Genomic DNA, 9,934 nt, shown 5'->3' with positions numbered 1-9,934 from the left:
GAGAAATGGCACAACTTAGAAGGGTTTAGAAGGTGAAGTTAGGACTGGGCGTGGTGGCTCACGTGTGTAATCCTAGCACTTTGGGAGGCCAAGGCAGAATAAGCTTGAGCTCATGAGTTCCAGACCAACCTGGGCACCATGGTGAAACCCCGTTCTCTGCCAAAAATACAAAAATTAGCCAGGCATGTTGGCAGGCGCCTATGGTTCCAGCTACTTGGGACGCTGAGGTGGGAGGATTGCTGGAGCCTGGGAAGTTGAGGCTGAAGTGAGCATGATTGAGACACTGCACTCCAGTATCAGCCATAAAGTGAAATCCTGTCTCAAAATAAATAATAATAAAATGAGATCATTTAGCCTATGGTACAGATGGAAAGTGTTGCTTATTTACAGTGAGTTGGAAATGCCCTCCATCTATCTTTTTGTCTTCCCATCAACTGGGGATGGGCTTCGCAAATACGCCTACACAGCTTCCCATAAGTTTCTCTTTAGAATCCTGGGGAAAGTCTGTGATTCATAGCAGGACCCTTCTACCCTCACCTTCTCCATCTGCTTCTCCTTTTGGGCCCAACGGCAAGTTGTCTTACTGTCTCTCTTGTGAGAAGCTAATTTCTTTTGTGGCTCTATTTTCAGTGGCTCCTTCTTTTGTGGCTCTATTTTCAGTGGCTCCTTCTTTTGTGGCTCTATTTTCAGTGGCTCCTTCTTTTATGTCTTCTTTCCTACCTGCATCTCTGGGACAAAAGAAAGAGACCAGCTTTTCTGAGTGCTTACTATTTCTTCAACCCTCATTCCTATGAATTCCATTGTCCTCCACCTTCTCTAATTTCGGTCAGGCTGTGGTAACAGTCCCTGTATTAAGGTCCCAGGAGCAGCTCAGCTTATTCATATACAAGTTTGTCTTCCTTCCTGTAAAGCCTTTCTTCCTCCTGTATCCCCGTCTCCCTAAATGGCATCACCATAACCCAGTCACTTCATCCAGAAACATCTTCAAACTCCTCTCTCTCCTGCAGCCCTTGTATGCGGCCTATTAACATGTTCTCTCAATCCCGTTGCCTTTATTCTTCTAGAATGTGTTCCCTCCTCTCCAGCCCCAGTGCCACAAACAGAATCCAGGCTTTCAAACTGTCTTCCATGGCCTTCTATAAAGTTTCCTAATGAATCCTCTGGTCTTGTTCTGCTCCAGCCTATCCTCCACGCTCTTGGAAGACCGACTCACCAAAGTGCAGACTGGATCACAGAAGTGTTCGATTGTCATCCTCCCTGTGCATTCACCTCAACTGGTCAAATCCGTTTGTGTGTCAGTGGAGAGATTAGGCCAAGTAGGACAGAGTGGGGTCTATGGGTGACTTTTCTTGGGAACCTTTCCCACTCCTTTCCTGGTGGAATACACCACTTCCTCCATTGTACCTCTTCCCAAACATACTGTGTATGTTCTCCCACCATAGCCCTCACAACACGACAACACTGTACTTGTTCACATGTCTGTCTCTGCCTTCTAGAAGAACGCCTCTTGAAAGCAAGAACTATTTAGCAAACAGTGTGATATCCTGCCCTACATCCCCTTGCTGACTCCTGAGCTTTTCTGCAACTTCAGGTGATAGTTATAGAGCACACGGACACCTTCTTAGCTCAGATGTGGATCCACCTGCTTTGCTGCCTGAGGGTTCTCCAGTGCCGTGGGAACTTGCTCTGCACAGCTACAGGACAGCTCAGAAGTTCCAAGAATGTATTGCTTCCAGGACAAATCTCAATCAGTGACAAAGAGAAATCTGTGGGAAAATACCACAGCTTCTTGGCCCTTGTTAAGACTATTTTTGAGGCATGATTTCTTAGAGGATAACCAGAGGAACTGAGCCCAAGTTGTCCACAGTGACTCACTCATTAATGCATCCTCCGCTGGCTTCTGTCCCTTCCCTCTCACTAATGCATCCTCCTCTGGCTTCTGTCCCTTCCCTCTCACTAATGCATCCTCCTCTGGCTTCGGTCCCTTCCCTCTCACTAATGCATCCTCCTCTGGCTTCTGTCCCTTCCCTCTCACTAATGCATCCTCCTCTGCTGGCTTCTGTCCCTTCCCTCTCACTAATGCACCTTTCGCTGGCTTCTGTCCCTTCCCTCTCACTAATGCATCCTCCTCTGGCTTCTGTCCCTTCCCTCTCACTAATGCAACCTCTGCTGGCTTCTGTCCCTTCCCTCTCACTAATGCATCCTCCTCTGGCTTCGGTCCCTTCCCTCTCACTAATGCACCTTTCGCTGGCTTCTGTCCCTTCCCTCTCACTAATGCATCCTCCTCTGGCTTCTGTCCCTTCCCTCTCACTAATGCATCCTCCTCTGCTGGCTTCTGTCCCTTCCCTCTCACTAATGCATCCTCCTCTGGCTTCTGTCCCTTCCCTCTCACTAATGCATCCTCCTCTGGCTTCTGTCCCTTCCCTCTCACTAATGCATCCTCCTCTGGCTTCTGTCCCTTCCCTCTCACTAATGCACCCTCCTCTGGCTTCTGTCCCTTCCCTCTCACTAATGCATCCTCTTCTGGCTTCTGTCCCTTCCCTCTCACTAATGCATCCTCCTCTGCTGGTTTCTGTCCCTTCCCTCTCACTAATGCACCCTCCTCTGGCTTCTGTCCCTTCCCTCTCACTAATGCATCCTCCTCTGGCTTCTGTCCCTTCCCTCTCACTAATGCATCCTCCTCTGGCTTCTGTCCCTTCCCTCTCACTAATGCATCCTCCTCTGGCTTCTGTCCCTTCCCTCTCACTAATGCATCCTCCTCTGGCTTCTGTCCCTTCCCTCTCACTAATGCACCCTCCTCTGGCTTCTGTCCCTTCCCTCTCACTAATGCACCCTTCGCTGGCTTCTGTTCCTTCCCTCTCACTAATGCATCCTCCTCTGGCTTCTGTCCTTTCCCTCTCACTAATGCATCCTCCTCTGGCTTCTGTCCCTTCCCTCTCACTAATGCATCCTCCTCTGGCTTCTGTCCCTTCCCTCTCACTAATGCATCCTCCTCTGGCTTCTGTCCCTTCCCTCTCACTAATGCATCCTCCTCTGGCTTCTGTCCCTTCCCTCTCACTAATGCACCCTCTGCTGGCTTCTGTCCCTTCCCTCTCACTAATGCATCCTCTGCTGGCTTCTGTCCCTCCCCTCTCACTAATGCATCCTCCTCTGGCTTCTGTCCCTTCCCTCTCACTAATGCACCTTTCGCTGGCTTCTATCCCTTCCCTCTCACTAATGCACCTTTCGCTGGCTTCTGTCCCTTCCCTCTCACTAATGCACCTTTCGCTGGCTTCTGTCCCTTCCCTCTCACTAATGCATCCTCCTCTGGCTTCTGTCCCTTCCCTCTCACTAATGCATCCTCCTCTGGCTTCTGTCCCTTCCCTCTCACTAATGCATCCTCCTCTGCTGGCTTCTGTCCCTTCCCTCTCACTAATGCATCCTCCTCTGGCTTCTGTCCCTTCCCTCTCACTAATGCATCCTCCTCTGGCTTCTGTCCCTTCCCTCTCACTAATGCATCCTCCTCTGGCTTCTGTCCCTTCCCTCTCACTAATGCATCCTCCTCTGGCTTCTGTCCCTTCCCTCTCACTAATGCACCCTCCTCTGGCTTCTGTCCCTTCCCTCTCACTAATGCATCCTCTTCTGGCTTCTGTCCCTTCCCTCTCACTAATGCATCCTCCTCTGCTGGTTTCTGTCCCTTCCCTCTCACTAATGCACCCTCCTCTGGCTTCTGTCCCTTCCCTCTCACTAATGCATCCTCCTCTGGCTTCTGTCCCTTCCCTCTCACTAATGCATCCTCCTCTGGCTTCTGTCCCTTCCCTCTCACTAATGCATCCTCCTCTGGCTTCTGTCCCTTCCCTCTCACTAATGCATCCTCCTCTGGCTTCTGTCCCTTCCCTCTCACTAATGCACCCTCCTCTGGCTTCTGTCCCTTCCCTCTCACTAATGCACCCTTCGCTGGCTTCTGTTCCTTCCCTCTCACTAATGCATCCTCCTCTGGCTTCTGTCCTTTCCCTCTCACTAATGCATCCTCCTCTGGCTTCTGTCCCTTCCCTCTCACTAATGCATCCTCCTCTGGCTTCTGTCCCTTCCCTCTCACTAATGCATCCTCCTCTGGCTTCTGTCCCTTCCCTCTCACTAATGCATCCTCCTCTGGCTTCTGTCCCTTCCCTCTCACTAATGCACCCTCTGCTGGCTTCTGTCCCTTCCCTCTCACTAATGCATCCTCTGCTGGCTTCTGTCCCTCCCCTCTCACTAATGCATCCTCCTCTGGCTTCTGTCCCTTCCCTCTCACTAATGCACCTTTCGCTGGCTTCTATCCCTTCCCTCTCACTAATGCACCTTTCGCTGGCTTCTGTCCCTTCCCTCTCACTAATGCACCTTTCGCTGGCTTCTGTCCCTTCCCTCTCACTAATGCATCCTCCTCTGGCTTCTGTCCCTTCCCTCTCACTAATGCATCCTCCTCTGGCTTCTGTCCCTTCCCTCTCACTAATGCATCCTCCTCTGCTGGCTTCTGTCCCTTCCCTCTCACTAATGCATCCTCCTCTGGCTTCTGTCCCTTCCCTCTCACTAATGCATCCTCCTCTGGCTTCTGTCCCTTCCCTCTCACTAATGCATCCTCCTCTGGCTTCTGTCCCTTCCCTCTCACTAATGCATCCTCCTCTGGCTTCTGTCCCTTCCCTCTCATGCTTCCCCGCCCCCTGTCCTCCTCCTGTGCTTTCCAGGATTACTTCCCGAATAAACTAACTGCACCCTAACACTTGTCTCAATAGCTAAGTTAGGGAAGATTACAAAGTAAGACAGAAAATTTGATATTCATCTTTTTGGTATGTTTTAAATGCTTAATAGTAGTTGATCTTTAAACAAAGGAATACCTTAATGAGGCGTGTAATTATTCCAAAATCCAGGTGGGAAATTGTCTTAGAGTCAGGACTGATGGAGCTGGGATGGAACAGTGGGAAGTCAGCAGAACTGCCCAAAGTGTAACAAGTAGTCAGAAAGAGGCTGGGGACAGAGACTGTACAGAAGAGAGTTGGGGCAAAAATCTAACAAATGAACCAATAGCCAAATTAGTTGGATAGTTGAAGATGAGTATGAACCACAGGGGTTTATTTAGACTGGAAGATGTGGGGATTGCAGTTGGAATGAGTTCTTTGAGCAACAAGGCAGAGCAGGGCACACCGTAAGACAGGGTCTCTTGTTTGTAACTGATGCTACGTGCATTTCCACACCTTACGACCTCAACTTCCATGACTTGCACCACTCCTCTTTCTAGGCTCATATCTTATCATTTCTCCTAAGAACCCTGCTCTTGGGTCCCTGTATATCTAGAGTTCAACATATGGTATCCAACTATGTTCTATTATCTCAAGCTTCCAGTCCTTGGCCCATGTGATTTCCTGGGCTTAGAAGAGACTTCCTGGCTCTGTCATCCTCGCTAACTTAAAACGCTCCTTCAAAGCTCAGCTCTAGTATTACCTCTTCCAGAAAGCTTTTCCTGTTCTCTTCCTCATTATCTCACAAAACCCGGCAACCCTCTTCCTGCACACATAGTACCTGTGCACAGAGCTTAGTGCACCCTAATTGTGGTCAGCTTCTCTGGCTTCTTTACTGGACTGTTCCCTTTCTTGGGAACTTCGCACAAAATCTGGCGCATCTGGAATGTGTAACACGGAGGATTCTGGATAAATGACAGTAGCAGTGGCAGGATAGATTTTGTCTTCCTAAATCACCACATAAAAACAGAGAGTGGGCAGATTGACTGAGGTCAGGAGTTCAAGACCAGTCTGGCCAACATGGTGAAACCTCATCTCTACTAAAAATACAGAAATTAGCTGGGCGGGATGATGCATGCCTGTAATCCCAGTTACTCAGGAAGCTGAGGCAGGAGAATCACTGGAACCTGGGAGGCAGAGGTTACAGTGAGCCAAGATCACACCACCGCACTCCAGCCTGGGCAACAGAGCAAGACTCTGTCTCGAAACAAAAAAAACAGAGAGTGCCTAGCTAGCAAAACCAAAAATTCACGATCACGAGGAACAGTTGTAACAAAACCAAGTGACAGGATCTCCCCGTGACCCTCAAAACACAAACAGGTAGAATAAACCACCAACTGCTACAAAGCTTGAGTCCTGTGTGCTCTGTCAGAAAGGAGCAAGAAGCCATCAAAACTTGAAAAGAGAAAACACCTGAATAGATATTCAACAGAGAACATGGAAAGGAGAGATACGAAGCCAACAGCTGACACTGGGAACGTTCAGACCATCGCTAATAATAGGAGAGTGCGAGGGGCCCATGGTGAGGGCCTAGGGGACTGGGGAAGTCTAGCCCCTCATAAACTCTTCAAACTGACCCATCCGGGCTCCCTTCCAGTTCAGCCTCTGACTCCAGGAGAAAGTGCTGGGAATGGAATCGAAAAGAAATGAAGGCTCAGGAAAAGTGGAGTGGGAGGAAGAAAGCCAAAATGCCCCAGAAGGCAAGCCTTTATATATTTTTTAACATTACCTGAAGACAACAAGAAGGACCTTTGTGAAGTTTAAAGAACCACCTGAAGTTCTTTCTTGTAAACATTCATGAAAACAAAGTTGGCCAATCAAATTCACATAAAAATTAATAACAGAAAACTACTGAGGTCAAATTCTATACAAAATGAGTGTAAGAAAATGAGATAACCATTTATTAGAAAAAAAAAAAGATAGCAACTTGACAATGGAGGAAACTAACAGAATTGTGGAGGTAAGAAGTGATTCATCCTCAAGCCATTGCTATAGGGTCAGCATTGAAAAAATGAAAAATGTAAATATAATTTCTAGGATCTAAGAGAAGGACCATATTGGGAAGACTACATGGATTGTGAATCTCTCTTGGGTAGGTAATGTGTGATAGGAAGGGGTATAGCGTTGTCGAGAGAATGCCCTCCCCTCCCCTTATTTCCTTTTTTTTTTTAGATCAGGTCTCGCTTTCTGACTTATGCAACCTCAGCCTTCCAGGGAGCTGGAACTACAGGTGTGTGCCACCATGCCCGCCTCATTTTAAAAAAAAAAAAATTGTATATCTGGGGTCTCTGTGTTTTGCTCAGGCTGATCTTGAACTCCTGGGCTCATTTGATCCTACTGCTCTGACCTCCCAAAGGGCTGGGATTACAGATATGAACCACAGCTCCTGACGTAGAGAACGTTCTGTGTGCCAGGCACTTTCCTGATACATGTAATTAACATTTTGAAATTCAAATTTTATAGTATATGTAAATAATATATGTATTTATTGATATATATCCATTTTCTATTCTAATAATAAAATTTTAGATTATTGTAAGATTATTCCAAAAGTAATATATCAACATATTAAAGTATTTAATTCATTAATTCTGTTAATTTTCCCAACAGCCTTAGGAAGTAGATGCTACTATTATCTCTACTTTATAGATTATGAAACTAAGAACAAGAAAGTTAATTCATCTGCCCATAGTCACTCAGGAAACAGGTTGAAGAGCTGGATTTAAACACAGGTGGTTTTGCTACAAGGTCAGAATGACATCTGGAACAATTACTGAACAGTTGTGTGATCTCTGGCAATTTTAGCTCTAAGTCTCACTTTTCCCATCATTTTTATAAAGTGGGAATAAGAATCTACAAATTTTGTGGAAAGAATGAAACGAGAAGTTGTAGGATGAGCAGTGCTCACTATCTGTTGGTTTCAGCCTCCTTGCCAGACTCAGAAAAATGTTCTTCAGACCCATGGTGTTCCTTTGCCTGATACCTTTTCCCCTCTTATTTTCATCTGTTTAAAGTCTACCTACCCTTCCACATTATTTTCTTAAAGCTGCCTTGACTATACAAGCACTAAATTATCTATTTCTCAGAAAATACAGATATTAGAGTTTGTGAAGAATAGTTTAGAACCAAATGCTTTGATTCATCTCTATATTAATCCTATTTCATCTGCCTGAGTCAGACTCATCAGAGCCGTGCCATATATTGAGCAGCACGTGATAAATAGAGCCAGGCTTGACACATGCTCTGCAATGAAGGCACAGTCCCACTGCTAATCAGCTATCTGATTGTGATCATGTACCAAATAAGTTTCTTCATCTATGAACTTAGAATAAGAACCAATGTCCTGATGCAAATGAGTTTTATAAAGTACAAAGTGACATGCAAATGTCACATTATGATTAAATGCTGATAACTTATCAAAAATGTCAAAAATAGGGCTGGGAGTAGTGGCTCATGCCTGTAATCCCAGCACTTTGGGAGGTTGAAATGGGTAGATTGCTTAACATGTTGAGACCAGAGCCTAGAGCCAGAGGACTTCATTAGTGAATTCTATAAAACATGTAAGGAAGATTAACACCAATCTTTCACCAACTCTTCTAAAAAATAAGAGGAGGGAAGATTTCTCAAGTCATTTGATGACACCAGTATTATCCTGATACCAAACTACACAAAGACTTCAAGAGAAAAACAACTACAGGCCAATATCCCTTAGGAATATAGACACGAAACTGCTCAACAGGTGCCAGTATGTTAAGACCAGACACTCATGAAAAGGATTTATCTCAGGAATACAAGGTAGTTTAAAACATTAAAATCAGTCAATGTAATGAACTGTGTTAAAAGAATTAAAAAACCCCAAAAGCTCCATATTATCTCAATAGAGGCAGAAAAAGCATTTGATAAAATCTAACATAATAAAAATCTTTGATATTGTGTAATAAAAGTACTCAACAAACAAGGAATAGAAGGGACATTCATCAATTTGACAAAGAACATCCCTGAAACAACCCACAGCTAACATCATACTTAATGAGGAAAGACTACAGTTTTTCCCCCTAAGTTCAGGAATGAGATGGAATGTCTACTCTTGCCATGTCAATCAACAGTGTACTGGAGAGTCTAGCCACAGTAACCAGGCAAGAAAAAGAAATAAAAGGCATCCAGATTGCAAAAGCAGCAGCAAAACTCTCTGTATTCACAGATAATATGATCCTGTACACGGAAAAGTTAATGGATTATGCACTGAAAAAATCTATTAAACAAATCCAGCAAGTTTGAAGGATATAAAATCAACATTAAAAATCAGTTGTATTTCTATATATAACCTATGAACAATTTGATGATGAAAAAGGATTCAATTTACAATAGCATCAAAAATAATTAAATGCTTGGAGATAAATTTAACAAGCAAGTGCCAGATTTGTGTATTGAAAACTCCAAAACACCATTAAAGCAAACTAGACCCAAATAGGAAAGACAGTCTATGTTCACAAATTAAAAGATATAACATTAAGATGGCAATACTCCTCGATTGATCTACAGATTCAACACAATCCCTATCAATATCCAGGTTTTTGGAGCAAAACTTACAAGCAGATTCCAAAGTTCACACGATAATGCAAGTGACCCAAAACAGGCAAAACAATTTTGAAAAAGAACAAAGTTGGAGGACTCGCATTTCTAAACTTCAAAACTTACTTCAAAGCTACAGTTGTCAAAACAGCATGGGATATAGAGAGAGAAATGGGGACTAAGGATAAGGATAAGGTGCATAAATCAGTGGAAAAGAATTGAGATTCTAGAAACAAACCCATATATCTCTGGCCAACTGATTTTTGACAAGGGTTTCAAGACAATGGAATGGAGGAAAGAATAGGTTTTTCAACAAATGGTGCTGAGATAATTGGATGTTCACATGCAAAAAAATAGTTAGATCCCTACCTCACTTGCATACAAAATGAGTGATCGAGTTATATGTAAGAGCTAAAACTATAATAATCTAGGAAGAGAATATGGGTTTAAATCTTTGTGACCCTGGATTTTAGACACGAATTTCTGAGATATAATAGCAGAAGCACAATAGACAAAAGAAAAATAGATAAGTATCACCAAAATTGAAAGCTTTTTACGTCAAAGAACACTGTCAGGAAAGTGAAAAGACAACTCACAGAAAGAGAAAA

The 9,934-nt window shown here is 44.4% G+C and overlaps 1 protein-coding gene across 1 annotated transcript in view; it reads right to left on the bottom strand.

Moving 5' to 3' along the window:
• LOC128928912 (uncharacterized) overlaps nt 1-9,934 on the bottom strand; it is a 75,623-nt gene that overhangs the window by 27,900 nt on the left and 37,789 nt on the right. Inside the window, exon 5 of the mRNA XM_054240627.2 lies at nt 538-728. The gene's annotated coding sequence lies outside the window, so the exon portion shown is untranslated. The remainder of the gene's footprint in view (nt 1-537; nt 729-9,934) is intronic.

Source organism: Callithrix jacchus, chromosome 8 (assembly GCF_049354715.1).
Source record: "Callithrix jacchus isolate 240 chromosome 8, calJac240_pri, whole genome shotgun sequence".
Lineage (NCBI taxonomy): Eukaryota > Metazoa > Chordata > Mammalia > Primates > Cebidae > Callithrix > Callithrix jacchus.
Note: the sequence above shows the minus strand (reverse complement) of the source record. Positions and strands in the feature narration are given on the sequence as shown.